Source organism: Ovis canadensis, chromosome 6, assembly GCF_042477335.2.
Source record: "Ovis canadensis isolate MfBH-ARS-UI-01 breed Bighorn chromosome 6, ARS-UI_OviCan_v2, whole genome shotgun sequence".
NCBI classification, from domain to species: Eukaryota; Metazoa; Chordata; class Mammalia; order Artiodactyla; family Bovidae; genus Ovis; species Ovis canadensis.
Genome location: NC_091250.1, coordinates 60,584,426 through 60,596,503, shown reverse-complemented (window position 1 = coordinate 60,596,503; position 12,078 = coordinate 60,584,426). Strand labels below are relative to the sequence as shown.

General features: G+C 41.2%; 1 protein-coding gene across 16 annotated transcripts in view; it reads right to left on the bottom strand.

The window, feature by feature from the left end:
- Positions 1–12,078, bottom strand: part of SOD3 (superoxide dismutase 3) — a 91,839-nt gene that overhangs the window by 46,442 nt on the left and 33,319 nt on the right. The window contains exon 1 of one of the 16 annotated variants that reach the window (XM_069593004.1): positions 747–843. The exons of 14 other annotated variants lie outside the window; for them this stretch is intronic. The gene's annotated coding sequence lies outside the window, so the exon portion shown is untranslated. Of the gene's footprint in view, positions 1–746; positions 844–12,078 lie in introns of those variants that run through there. One more of the 16 variants, XM_069593001.1, reaches the window with a different exon arrangement.

Sequence of the window (12,078 nt, the reverse complement as noted above, 5' to 3'; positions counted from 1 at the left end):
CCCCGTCCCTGGGATTCTCCAGGCAAGAACACTGGAGTGGCTTGCCATTTCCTTCTCCAATGCATGAAAGTGAAAAGTGAAAGTGAAGTTGCTCAGTCGTGTCCGACTCCTAGCGACCCCATGGACTGCAGCCCACCAGACTCCTCCATCCATGGGATTTTCCAGGCAAGAGTACTGGAGTGGGGTGCCATTGCCTTCTCCGCAGCCTTGCCTACTTAGCAGAAAATACTCCTCTGTTTCATCACAGCATTGTCCTGCTAGTTCAGCCGTCTGGGTATCATCTCCCATGTTCTGGGACACAGGCTCTTGAGTCCAGCCACTCACGCATCTTCATCATGCCTCTGTATGGAGCCTCTGCCCCCAGTGGCCCTCTGCTGGTGATTCCACCACTATGGGCAGTCTGAAGTGAGGGCTCCCTTTCTTGTGTCCACTGAATCCCAAATGTGGGCAGGTCCTTCCACGTGGTCCCCACAGAGCATCAGAGACCAGGATGTCATTTTTTTAACAGGCGTGAGAGTGATGCAGGGAGGTAAATTACAGATCAAAGCTCATAGTTCTGATGGGCCTGGACCTATCCTGGCATCCTAAACAGGTCAGTTTCCCTGACAGGCACCCTCCTGATTGCTTTGGGGCTAGGACGAGCTTCCCCCACCTGCCATCAGAAAGGCCAAGGTGTCCCCACATGTTAGAGTTCAGGCTAGGTGACTCGGCGTATCTTAACAACAGGGAGGAAAGGGGTTTCTCACCTAGCTCTAGGGCCCCCAGTAAGACTCCGACAGCTTGGTCGAGGTGAATCGGCATTGGGTTCAACCAGGTCTCTCGCCAAGGGTCCAAGCATCCTGCAAAGGATGGAAGCAACGAGGTACAGACCCCACTTACCGTCAGGATGTTTGTTATATTGTCATCCCCATTTTATAGAAGAGAAACTGGGTCCTGGAAAGGCTTCGTAACTCAGCTAAGCTCACATAGCCTGCAAAGCTTCTAAGACCATGTGCCTGAATGAACACTCTAAAACCTGAACTTTTAACCACTACACAAAGCCCTTTTCTTATGTGGATCTGGAGAGCTGTTAAACATCTTCAGTGATGAGTCTGTTGCAAATGTGCAAAAGGCATATGGCGTTCATGAGTTAAGAAGGAAGTTGAGCTTGAAGGCTTCTGGTGGGTTTCATAGGGAACAGAAACCAACAATGGGGAGCTTAGAGCCTCCTCCTCATCAGTGGAACGCTGGAAATTTTCCAGTTCATTCCTTGACCATCAAATCAGTAGTGTCAGGAGAGGCAGCTTGTGCTGCAGCAGTATTGTTCTCGAGTTCTTCAGCTGCCATGTTCCCTCGCACATTATTCTATGCAGCTGTTTAAGATTAGCAAACACACGTACGATGATCACAAATAGGGTCGTCAAACATAAGACCCTGATCTACCACATTCTCCAGTTTCTTATGTATCAGTCTTCTTCCTACTATGATAAAGTTCCATTTGGGATGAGTATGGTTTTTCTGCTGATTTTTTCAAATCAGATTCCTCATCGCTGTGTCTTTCTGCCTTGTATCCTTCAAATCCCTCCATCACTTGGGTCAGTAAATTCAGTTCTCTGACGTAACAAAGGTTAGAAAGCAGAAACATGGAGTCACTTAGATCTGTGTTATATATGTAGTTTCCCCTCCTTCCATCTTTCCTTCCAAATATAAAATGAATGAAGAAAAATATTGCATAATAACAAAATTGTTTTAATAATTTCTTCATTTTTCAGCATTTTCCATATGCCCCTTGCGTATTGCTCCATTGACAGTATACATGCATTTCTGTAGAATTTGATAGATTGTCTGGAGATTTTAAAACGTATCTGTAAATTATTTGCCACTCCTCTCTTTAAGAGGTGGTTTCTGTCTCTCCTCTCCTCTAATCTGGGATGACTTAGTGACCTCCTTGTAGCCAATAGAATGCAGCAAAAGTGATGCTGTGTAACTTTCAGAACTGGGTCAGACAAGGCCACAAAGCTTTTGTCTGGTTCTTTGGGGATGTTAGCTCTAGGGGAAACTGGCAGCATGTAAGAAGGCCAAGTATCCTGAGACTGCCATGCTAGGAATCCCACACGTAGACACTCTGACCGACAGCCCAGATGAGCTTGCAGCTGACAGCCAGCATCGACTGCTAACTGTATGAGCGAGCCATCCTGGACATCTAGCCCAGGCTGACAGGTTACTGCAACTGCATGAGTAACCTCAAGTGAGAACTGCTCAGCAGAGCATTTTTCAAGTTTCTAACGCACAGAATCATGAGTAAAATAAACCCGCTGGTTTAAGCCTCTAAGTGCTGAGCCAGTTTTCCATACAATACTAGTAACAAAACTGAATTTTGGTACCTGGAAATGAGCAGCTGCTATAATAAAAACCTAAAATGTGACATTGACACTGGGCAAGGTATAAGGGCTGGAAGGGCCATGAGAAGTATGGCAGTGAGAGCTTGAACGAATGTAAGGAAAATGTTACAAGGAACTAAAGGAAAGGGGACTGTTGTTATTTAGTGGTAGAAAGTTTAGCATAACCATCACCTGCAGTGATGTGGAAAGTAGAAAGTGCACTCAATGAACTTTGTACTTCGGGTAAGAAAACTTCGAGGCAGAGTGTTTAAGATGCCACCTGGCTTCTTCGGAGCTGCCTTTAGTGAAATGAGACTACAATGATATGAACAGATGACCTGGAAACCAACTATACAGTTTTCAAGTAGAATTTGGAGGAAATACAAATGGCAAAAGAGAATATTTTTATCCAGCAGAGGACTGAAAGTAAAAACAAGCCCAGGAAAAAGATTTTCAGGAAAATGTAGTCACAGGGTAAAAATGAATCCAGAAAGGGTGAGTTTAAAACACTCTTTTAAAGATTTCAGAAAGATCCAAGCTGGTATCTCAAAAATATCATCAACTGGATAAAAAAAATTGTCTAAGGACCTTAAGGCCACTCTTTGTAAACCATACCTCTTAAGTGATAGACTCTCAACGATGTTGCCATTAGCAGATTTATAGACAGTTGAAAGGAGAGAAGGGTCTACCTCAAAGACCTTTTGTGAATTTTATCTAATGAAGGAAACAATAATATTTCATAAAGACCCACAAAATTTTCAAGAGAATTTTACTTGCAGAAGCAATACCACCTTGAACTGAAAAAGACAGCATCAACATGAAATGGGGAAAAAAAGGCCTTTGGAACTCCAGCCCTTCTGTGAGAAAGAAGTAGAATGAGAAAGCTACCCAGCTGCAAATAGACTGTTTATTTTAGAAAAGGAAGGACCACGCAAAGCCGCCTATAGAGTCAATGCAATCCATATCAAAATTCCAATGGGATTTTTCAAATAAAAGAAAAAATAATCTGAAAATTTGTAAGGAATCACAAGGACTCCAAATAGCCAAAGCAATCTTGCCAGCAAAGAAAAACAGCTGGCAGTCTCACACTTCCTGATTTCAAACTATGCTAAAAAAATATAATAATCAAAACAGTATGATATTGACATAAAGGTAGATACATAGACCAATGGAACAAAATCGAGAGCCCAGAAATAGCTCCTTGCATATACAGTCAACTAACACTTGACTGGAAATCAACAATACTCAATAGGGAAAGGATAGTCTTTTAAATAAATAATGGTGTGAAAACTGGATAACTACATACAGGAAATAAATGAAATTGGACCCCTATCTTATACCATTCACACAAAATTAAAATGGATTAAAAACTTAAACATAAGACCTGAAACCATATAACTTCTAGGAAAAAAGCTAACTAGAAGAAAACAGAGGAAAAAGCTCTTTGACATCAGTCTTGACACTAGTTTTTTGGACATGACACCAAAAGCACAAACAACAAAACTAAAATATAATAAAAACTAAAATATCAACAAGCAAGATTACATCAGACAAAAAATTGAGGGAGAACCCTGTGCACTGTTGGTGGGAATGTAAATTGGTTCAGCACTATGGAAAACAGTACAGAGTTTCTCAAAAACTTAAAAATAGAACTACCATATAATCCAGCAATTCTGAGTATATATCCAAAGGGATTGAACATAAGATATCAAATAAATAACTGCATTTCTGTGTTTATTGCAGCGTTTTCTTCACAACAACCAAGATGCGGAAGCAGCCTAAGTGTTCGTCCACAGATGAATGAAAGAATGGATATATCAAGTGGTACATGTCTGCATATACACACAGTGGAATATTATTCAGCCATAAAAAAGAAGGAAACCCTGCTACTTCTGACAAGTCAGACAGATAAATGCAAATATTATATGATCTCACTTATATGTGGAATCTAGAAAACCAAACTCCTAGGAACAGAGAGTAGAGTGGTGTGGGAGAAACTGGGAAGATGTTGGTCAAAAGGTACAAACTTGCAGTTGGAAGATGGGTTCTGGGAATCTAATCACTGCAGTGTGATATAGTTAACAATTGTATTATACAATTAAAAGCGGCTAAAAGAATAGATCTTAAATGTTCTCACTACAAGGAAGAAACAGTAATTATATAACATGATGGATGTGTTAGTTACGGCTACAGTGGTAATCATATTGATACATATATATATATATATATATATCAGATCAACACACTGCATACTTTAAACTGACACAATGTTATGTGTAATTATATCTCAGTAAAAATTTAAAAATTTTTAAAATTACTACAGCTGCTTTCTGGTTCTTTTTCCCAAATACAGGTAATAAAAATAACTACCTTCCTCATTTTCTTTCATTTGGATTATTTCCTTAGAATAAATTTCTAAAAGGAAAATAACCAAGTGAAAGCATATGAACATTTTCAGAATGTCTAATTCACAGTGCCAAATTACTTTCCTAAAAGATAGTACCAATTTTCCACCAAAACCTTATGGGTATAGCAGTTTAACCGCAACTTCACCAGCTTTGGGTATCATAATTTTAGGTATATTTAAAAGCATCACAAATCCAAGGCTGTTCTTGTGTATCTATTGTAAAATTCCAATACCCTCATCCTAGAAAAGAATCCATTCTAGTTGCAGCCACAGATCTCCCTCAGCTCAGTCTAACCCAGTTCTCTATCACCGGGTTGATGTTTTCCTTTTTATCCAAACAAAATTATTCTATTGTATTTTGAGCCTCTTTCTGGAAGGTTGGCCAAGAAGAAGGGCTATTTTCCCTCTGCATTGCTTACACGCCTCTCAAAAATAGCCCTAAACTAGGACTTCCTTGGTGGTCTGGTGGCTAAGACTCCATGCTTCTAACACAGGAGATCCAGGTTGGGTCTTTGGTCAGGGAACTAGATCCCACATGCCACAACTTAGAGTTCACAGGCTGCAACTAAAGATCCCATGTTCCACAACTAAGACCTGGGCAGCCAAATAAAATAAATAAAAATAAAAATTTAAAAATAGCCCTGAATTATACTGACTTTCTAAGCTTCCCTGGTGGCTTAGCTGGTAAAGAATCCACCTGCAATGAGGGAGACCTGGGTTCAATCCCTGGGTTGGAAAGATCCCCCAGGGAAGGGAACAGCTAACCACTCCAGTAGTCTTGCTTGGAGAATTCCACGGACTGTATAGTCCATGAGGTCACAAAGAGTTGGACGTGACTGAGCAACTTTCACTCTGGTCTACCTGGATCCTGCTATCATTACCACTTACTGAGAGTTTACTGTGAACCATATGCGTGTTGAACTGTTATTTCATTCTTTTCCTTGCCAGCTAGACTTTATTCCTCCTTTTCAGATAAGGACTAGAAATCAGAGTCATTAGGTAACTTGTCCGGATCACAATTTGTAAGTGATAGAGACAGAATTTGAACCCATGCTTTAGGCCACTACGTTTCACTGCCAATCTATTGACTGTTTCCTTCCCACTCACCCAGACTTTCTGGAACCAAGGACGAAGGCAGTGGAAAATACCCATTTGCTCCTTTCAAAATTGTCTACTTCCTCCAAGTACTGTCCTGATCCCTATTTTTGAGCCACCCCAATTCAAAAGTCAGCATCTAGGTTCTAACCGTGTCTGTTTCACCGCACGACAATGACATTAAGGTTCATCTTGATGCACATTTTGTTTAGAAATGTTGGAGAGAAAGTAAAAGTGAGTGAGCCTATGTCAATATATAAATGTCTTTTCTGAAAAACTTTTTCAAGAGTCAGAAAATTTTATACTTCTTAAATAAAGTGGGAAGAAAACGAAGTATTTTAAATTACTCTGCTTTTTTGCAGTTCTTTATATTTATTCTCCTTCCTTGGGATAAGCTAAGGTATGAAATATTGAAGCCGAAGGACGAGACCACTGAGAGATTGGAGAGTGAGCTGTAAACATGACTTGGGTTGTCTGGAATGCGAGCTCCATGAAGGTGAGGTCTGGGCCTCTTCATTGCTATGTCCCCTTTACCAGCAGCTGAGACTCAATAGGCACTCATATCTGTGAAATGAATGAATGAGCCACATGGCTTCCTGCCCAACAGTCCTCTAAGTCTTTACAGCTGAGGTAGCTTGTCACATGACTTCAGATTCAGCAACTGCCATGGAACCAGTCCTGGGTGCTTGATACTCAAAGCCCTGTCCCTGGACCAGGGCCTGGAAGCTTGTCCAGAATCCCAAGCCTCCCCTTCCCAAACTGGATGAATCACAATCTACATTTTAACAAGATCTCCAAGTGATTCATACCCATGTAAAAATGCCTTAATGACTGTCTAGGCCAGTCTCAGAATGTGGTCTCTGAAGCAGCAGCATCAGCCTCAGCTAAGAGCCTATTAGAACATCTACTGAATTGGAACCTTTGAAGCAATATACGCTTGTAACCTCCAGGAGGTTCAGATACATTTTAATATTTAGAACCATTGACACAGCTTCATCACTCTGCTCTTAATTTCACTCAAACTTAAGATCTTGGCTGTAGTAACCGGAACATTTTCTCTTTTTGTATAACCAGATCTTTACTCGAACCGCTTGAAAGTGGCAAGGCTACTTTCTTTTAAAGCTTTGCATTTCAGATTTGGATAGCTCTGAAAATTCTTCCTTACCAGTTGTATGTAGATTGACATTTTCTATTCTGTTCCAAACACAATGAAAACCTTCATTCTTCTGATCCAGTCCTTAAAGGGTCCAGATATAAAATTCTAAATGTGAGTTTCAGAACACGGGAACAGATCATGTCAAGACTGTCCAAGCCTATGAAGGCAGCAATTCCCTGTACAAAGATGCTCAAAAGAAGGGACATGAGAAAGGTGAAGTCTGGCGTTTCCCTGATTCATTCACCTGCAGGGCTGCATGTGTCCAGTAGAGGGCCTCTTTCTAGTTCACCTGTAAGTGTTGGATGAGCCAGCAGAGGTCCTGAATCTTACTCCTGTGGTGCATGGATGATTATTTAAATATACCATAGGATGCATGCATGCTAAGTCACTGCAGTCATGTCAGACTCTTTGTGACCCTATGGGCCTTAGCATAGCCCAGGTCCCTCTGTGCATAGGATTCTCCAGGCAAGAATATTGGAGTGGGTTTCCATGCCCTCCTCCAGAGGATCTTCCCGACCCAGGGATCGAACCCAAGTCTCCTGCGGCTCCTGTTTTGCAGGCAGATTCTTTACCGCTGAGCCACCGGGGAAGCCCATACCAGTAGGGTGCCACAGTCTTAAGATCAATGCAATGCATGCAGCTTTAACATTTTCTGTGCTGTGCACTTCCACCTTGATTACAAGTGATGGATTACTCTCCTTTGCTCCTTCTGACAGTTGTGGAACTGTTTGCTCTTCTTCTAATTCCCACTCTTTCCTCCTGGTCCACTGTTAGTCTCTCACTTGTCAGCTACTTGATCTCTTCTTTAAGGTTTTATTAGTGTATCTTCTTCCATTTCTCTGAGCTCTTACACATGGTTCTGCAAATTCTTTTAAAACTCAAACATTTTTCAGCCAATAAATGCCTAAAGTACACATAGTTTTTTTATAAATAGGGTTTGTACAGTGAGTTAAAACAGGAAATATATATGTCTGTATATAGGTAAGTCATATAGCTATCACCTACCTGCCACTTATAAGTGTCGGTACTTATAAACTAACATCTATGGTTTTCACAAAGAAACATGCTTTGACTGAGATTATAAGATGAAAACACATTTCCTAGTGACCCTGGGGGAAATTTAAGTATTCCACTTAAAGGGATATGGAATTAAAATGTGTCTACTTGTAGTTTCTGGCCATTGATCCTAGCTGTCACTGGCAGCAAAGAGAATGAATGTTGTCCTTCCTCCTCCTGTCTGCCCTGGAGATCTTTGAGAATAGTTATCATACCTCCCCTCCTCTATTTCACCCTCTTAATCCCTCCTCCATAAACAAAACGACCTCCGTTCCTCCCACTGTTTATCATGTGGCAGTTTCAGTTTGCCATCTTGATTGTTCTCCTCTGAACAGATTCTTTTTAGTCTATAGCACACGAAATAGATGATGCCAAAATAAGATATAACTTGGAGTGCTCAGAGAAGCATGGAATAAAGAAAGAATAAAGAAGGAAATATCATCTCCCTTGTTTACAATAATATTCCTCTATTGCTGCTGCTGCTGCTAAGTCGCTTCAGTCGTGTCCAGTTCTCTTCAGTCGTGTCCAGCCCACCAGGCTCCCTGGTCCCTGGGATTCTCCAGGCAAGAACACTGGAGTGGGTTGCCATTTCCTTCTCCAATGCATGAAAGTAAAAAGTGAAAGTGAAGTCGCTCAGTTGTATCCGACTCTTAGCGACCCCATGGACTGCATTAATGTTACTTAATATCACAGATGGCTTACTTAAGCCCCCACATCCTGCTGCTGGCCCTCATCAAACAAAACCCTAGTTTCTCATGCATGATACTGGTAAGGAGGCCATTGCTACACAATGCTGCTTTGCGTGATTTTCAGTAGGGCTTCCTCTTACTGTGGCTTCTGGGGCTTTCCAGCCTCTTGCTCCTCCAGAAAAGACAGCCAGCAGCCAAGTCTCTCTATGCCATGTTCCTAGGCCCAGTCCCAATTCAGTCTCCGGACGGCTCAGGACAGCCTTTGTAACGATTGCTGGCTGTTTATTCACCAGCAGGCTTGAACACTTGATTTTTAACAAGAGCCACAAAAATGAAGTGCTATCTACGAGGAAATCTGGTGACAATGATTTGTTATTATTACTTCTATCCCCAGCCCAGATGGTTCTCCAGATGAAATGGATAAAAAAAAATTGGATCCTCTTTGTGGCTGGTGACAGGTGCAGACTTGGCCCCTCCAGTGGGATCTCATCAGACACACAGCACACCGCCGGCTCAGGAGCTTCCCACAGGCACATGTGTGTTGTAGCAATCCCGAGAACTGTCAAGTGAATAATTGGCCTCTTATCTGGAGTCTTTAGAAGATTCCCTTCTGCACATCCTTTGAAAAGCTGTATCCGTCAGGTTCTTTGTTTGCAAGCAACAGAAACAGGGTCTGGCTAACTTGAGCAGAAAAGGTATTTTTTGAACGAACATAGTGGGGGTCTTTCCGCAACTGATAAAAGGCCAGACAACCAGGCTTTGTATATAATGAGAAGCAGGGGAATTCCAGAAATCTAAGTAGCAAGAGATAATTGACAATATTATCAGGGTGTGGCTAAAATAAACGAACTGCAACTTCCTATTTTCTGACTTTGTATCACACCCATCAAGATTTAAAATTTGAGTCCAGGGACTTCCCTGGTGGCCCAGTGGTTAAGAATCCACCTTGCAATGCAGGGGACACAAGTTCAGTCTCTGGCCAGGGAACTAAGATCTCACATGCCTGTGAGCTACAAAATCCACGTGCTGCAGCTACTGAGCCAGCATATCGCAACCAGAGTCTGTGCGCTGCAACGAATGACCCCACATGACGCAAAGAAGGTCCCTCATGCCACAACTAAGACCCGACACAGCCAAATGAATAAATAAATGATGTTTTACAACAGATACATAAAATTTGAGCCCAGAGAGTTTGACTTCTCACTTATGTCTTAGGTGTATCTCCTGGCTAGAAAAGGGTGTGGCCTCTGGTTAGCAGTCCCAGCAAAGCAACACACAACAGAGACATAAGGACATAAAATTATATTGAAAAGGTGGGATTTCCAGAATGGCAGAGAGAGGAGCTCAACAAATTCTTTCTGTCCCAAACAACTGTAAAACCAGATAGAAATGTCAAAAACAACTTTGAGACCCTGAACAGTGTCCAAAGACATGCGAAGAAACCGAGATGTGTTTATTCAAGTAAGCCTACTGAAACCTGGCTAAGGACAGTTGGACTCTATGATATTTCAACCTACAGATATTCCCATCATCCCTTCAATTGCATCAATATCATAGGTCTACCAGGGCAGGACAAGCTCTGAAAAATTTTTTTTCAGAGAAAGCTGATGCGATTTGGAGTGGAGCATGGAAAAAAATCCCATGCCTTCAGACATCATGATTAACAGTACTGATTGTATTAGCAACCAAATGGGAAAGGTTAATGTGACAGCTAGTCTTTAGGCTGTGATATTGTTTGGGACATTGGTAGAAGAAGACTTAGAAGCATAGCCAGAAATTTGACAATGATATTAAAGGAACTGGATAGGCAGAGTTGGCCTCAATAAGCTTCAGCCTATCCCCAGAGATCTCAAAAGCTGTAACCATGCTCTAGGCTAAGTGCATATCCAAGAGAGGCTGGAGAAGATTTTAGCTATGTACATAAGCCTGAATAAGGTGAGATTTTGAATACAAACAGAGAAGACACAAACAGGCATAAAGTATAAGCAAGGGCAGATGTATAACCTGCTTGAATTTAAATGCGTTTTCAAATCCATGGAGAGCTCCAACAGCCGGGGGTATAAGCTTTACTGACTGAAGGTGCTTGAATAAAACCTCTGACCAATTAGTAAGCTATGCTGAACTAAGGGTTAATTGTAGGAAGGCAAACTTAGAAAGGAAAGCAAGAACAAAAAAGAAAATTAGCAAAGACATGCAAAGACTGAAGTTGAGAGACTCCACAGAATAAGTCAAAGCAAGTCAATAAACAAACAAAATACAATGCTAACAACAACACCCAGAGAGGGAGTCAGAATCCAGAGTTGCTACAATATATTACCTAAAATTCCTAGTTCCTAATAAAAGATTATGACATTTAAAGAAACAGGAAAGTAGGAAATGCTTAGGGAATAAGCAGTCAACAGAAGCTGTTTCTGAGAGATCCTGTAAGATGCTGGACTTAGAAGAAAAAAACTTTAAAGCTGGTAGCAAAAATATGTTCAAAATTAAAAGAAATTACTTTTAAAAATTAAGGGAAAGTATGGTGACTGACTCATCAAATAGAGAATATTAACAGATAGAAATCGTGTTTTGAAAAACAGTGGTCACAGGACTGGAAAAGGTCAGTTTTCATTCCAATTCCAAAGAAAGGCAATGCCAAAGAATGCTCAAACTACCGCACAATTGCACTCATCTCACACGCTAGTAAAGTAATGCTCAAAATTCTCCAAGCCAGGCTTTAGCAATACGTGAACCATGAACTTCCAGATGTTCAAGCTGGTTTTAGAAAAGGCAGAGGAACCAGAGATCAAATTGCCAACATCTGCTGGATCATGGAAAAGCAAGAGAGTTCCAGAAAAACATCTATTTCTGCTTTATTGACTATGCCAAAGCCTTTGACTGTGTGGATCACAATAAACTGTGGAAAATTGTGAAAGAGATGGGAATACCAGACCACCTGACCTGCCTCTTGAGAAACCTGTATGCAGGTCAGGAAGCAACAGTTAGAACTGGACATGGAACAACAGACTGTTTCCAAATAGGAAAAGGAGTATGTCAAGGCTGTATATTGTCACCCTGCTTACTTAACTTCTATGCAGAGTACATCATGAGAAACGCTGGGCTGAAAGAAGCACAAGCTGGAATCAAGATTGCCGGGAAAAATATCAATAACCTCAGATATGCAGATGATACCACCCTTATGGCAGAAAGTGAAGAAGAACTAAAGAGCCTCTTGATGAAAGTGAAAGAGGAGAGTGAAAAAGTTGGCTTAAAGCTCAACATTCAGAAAACGAAGATCATGGCATCTGGTCCCATCACTTCATGGGAAATAGATGG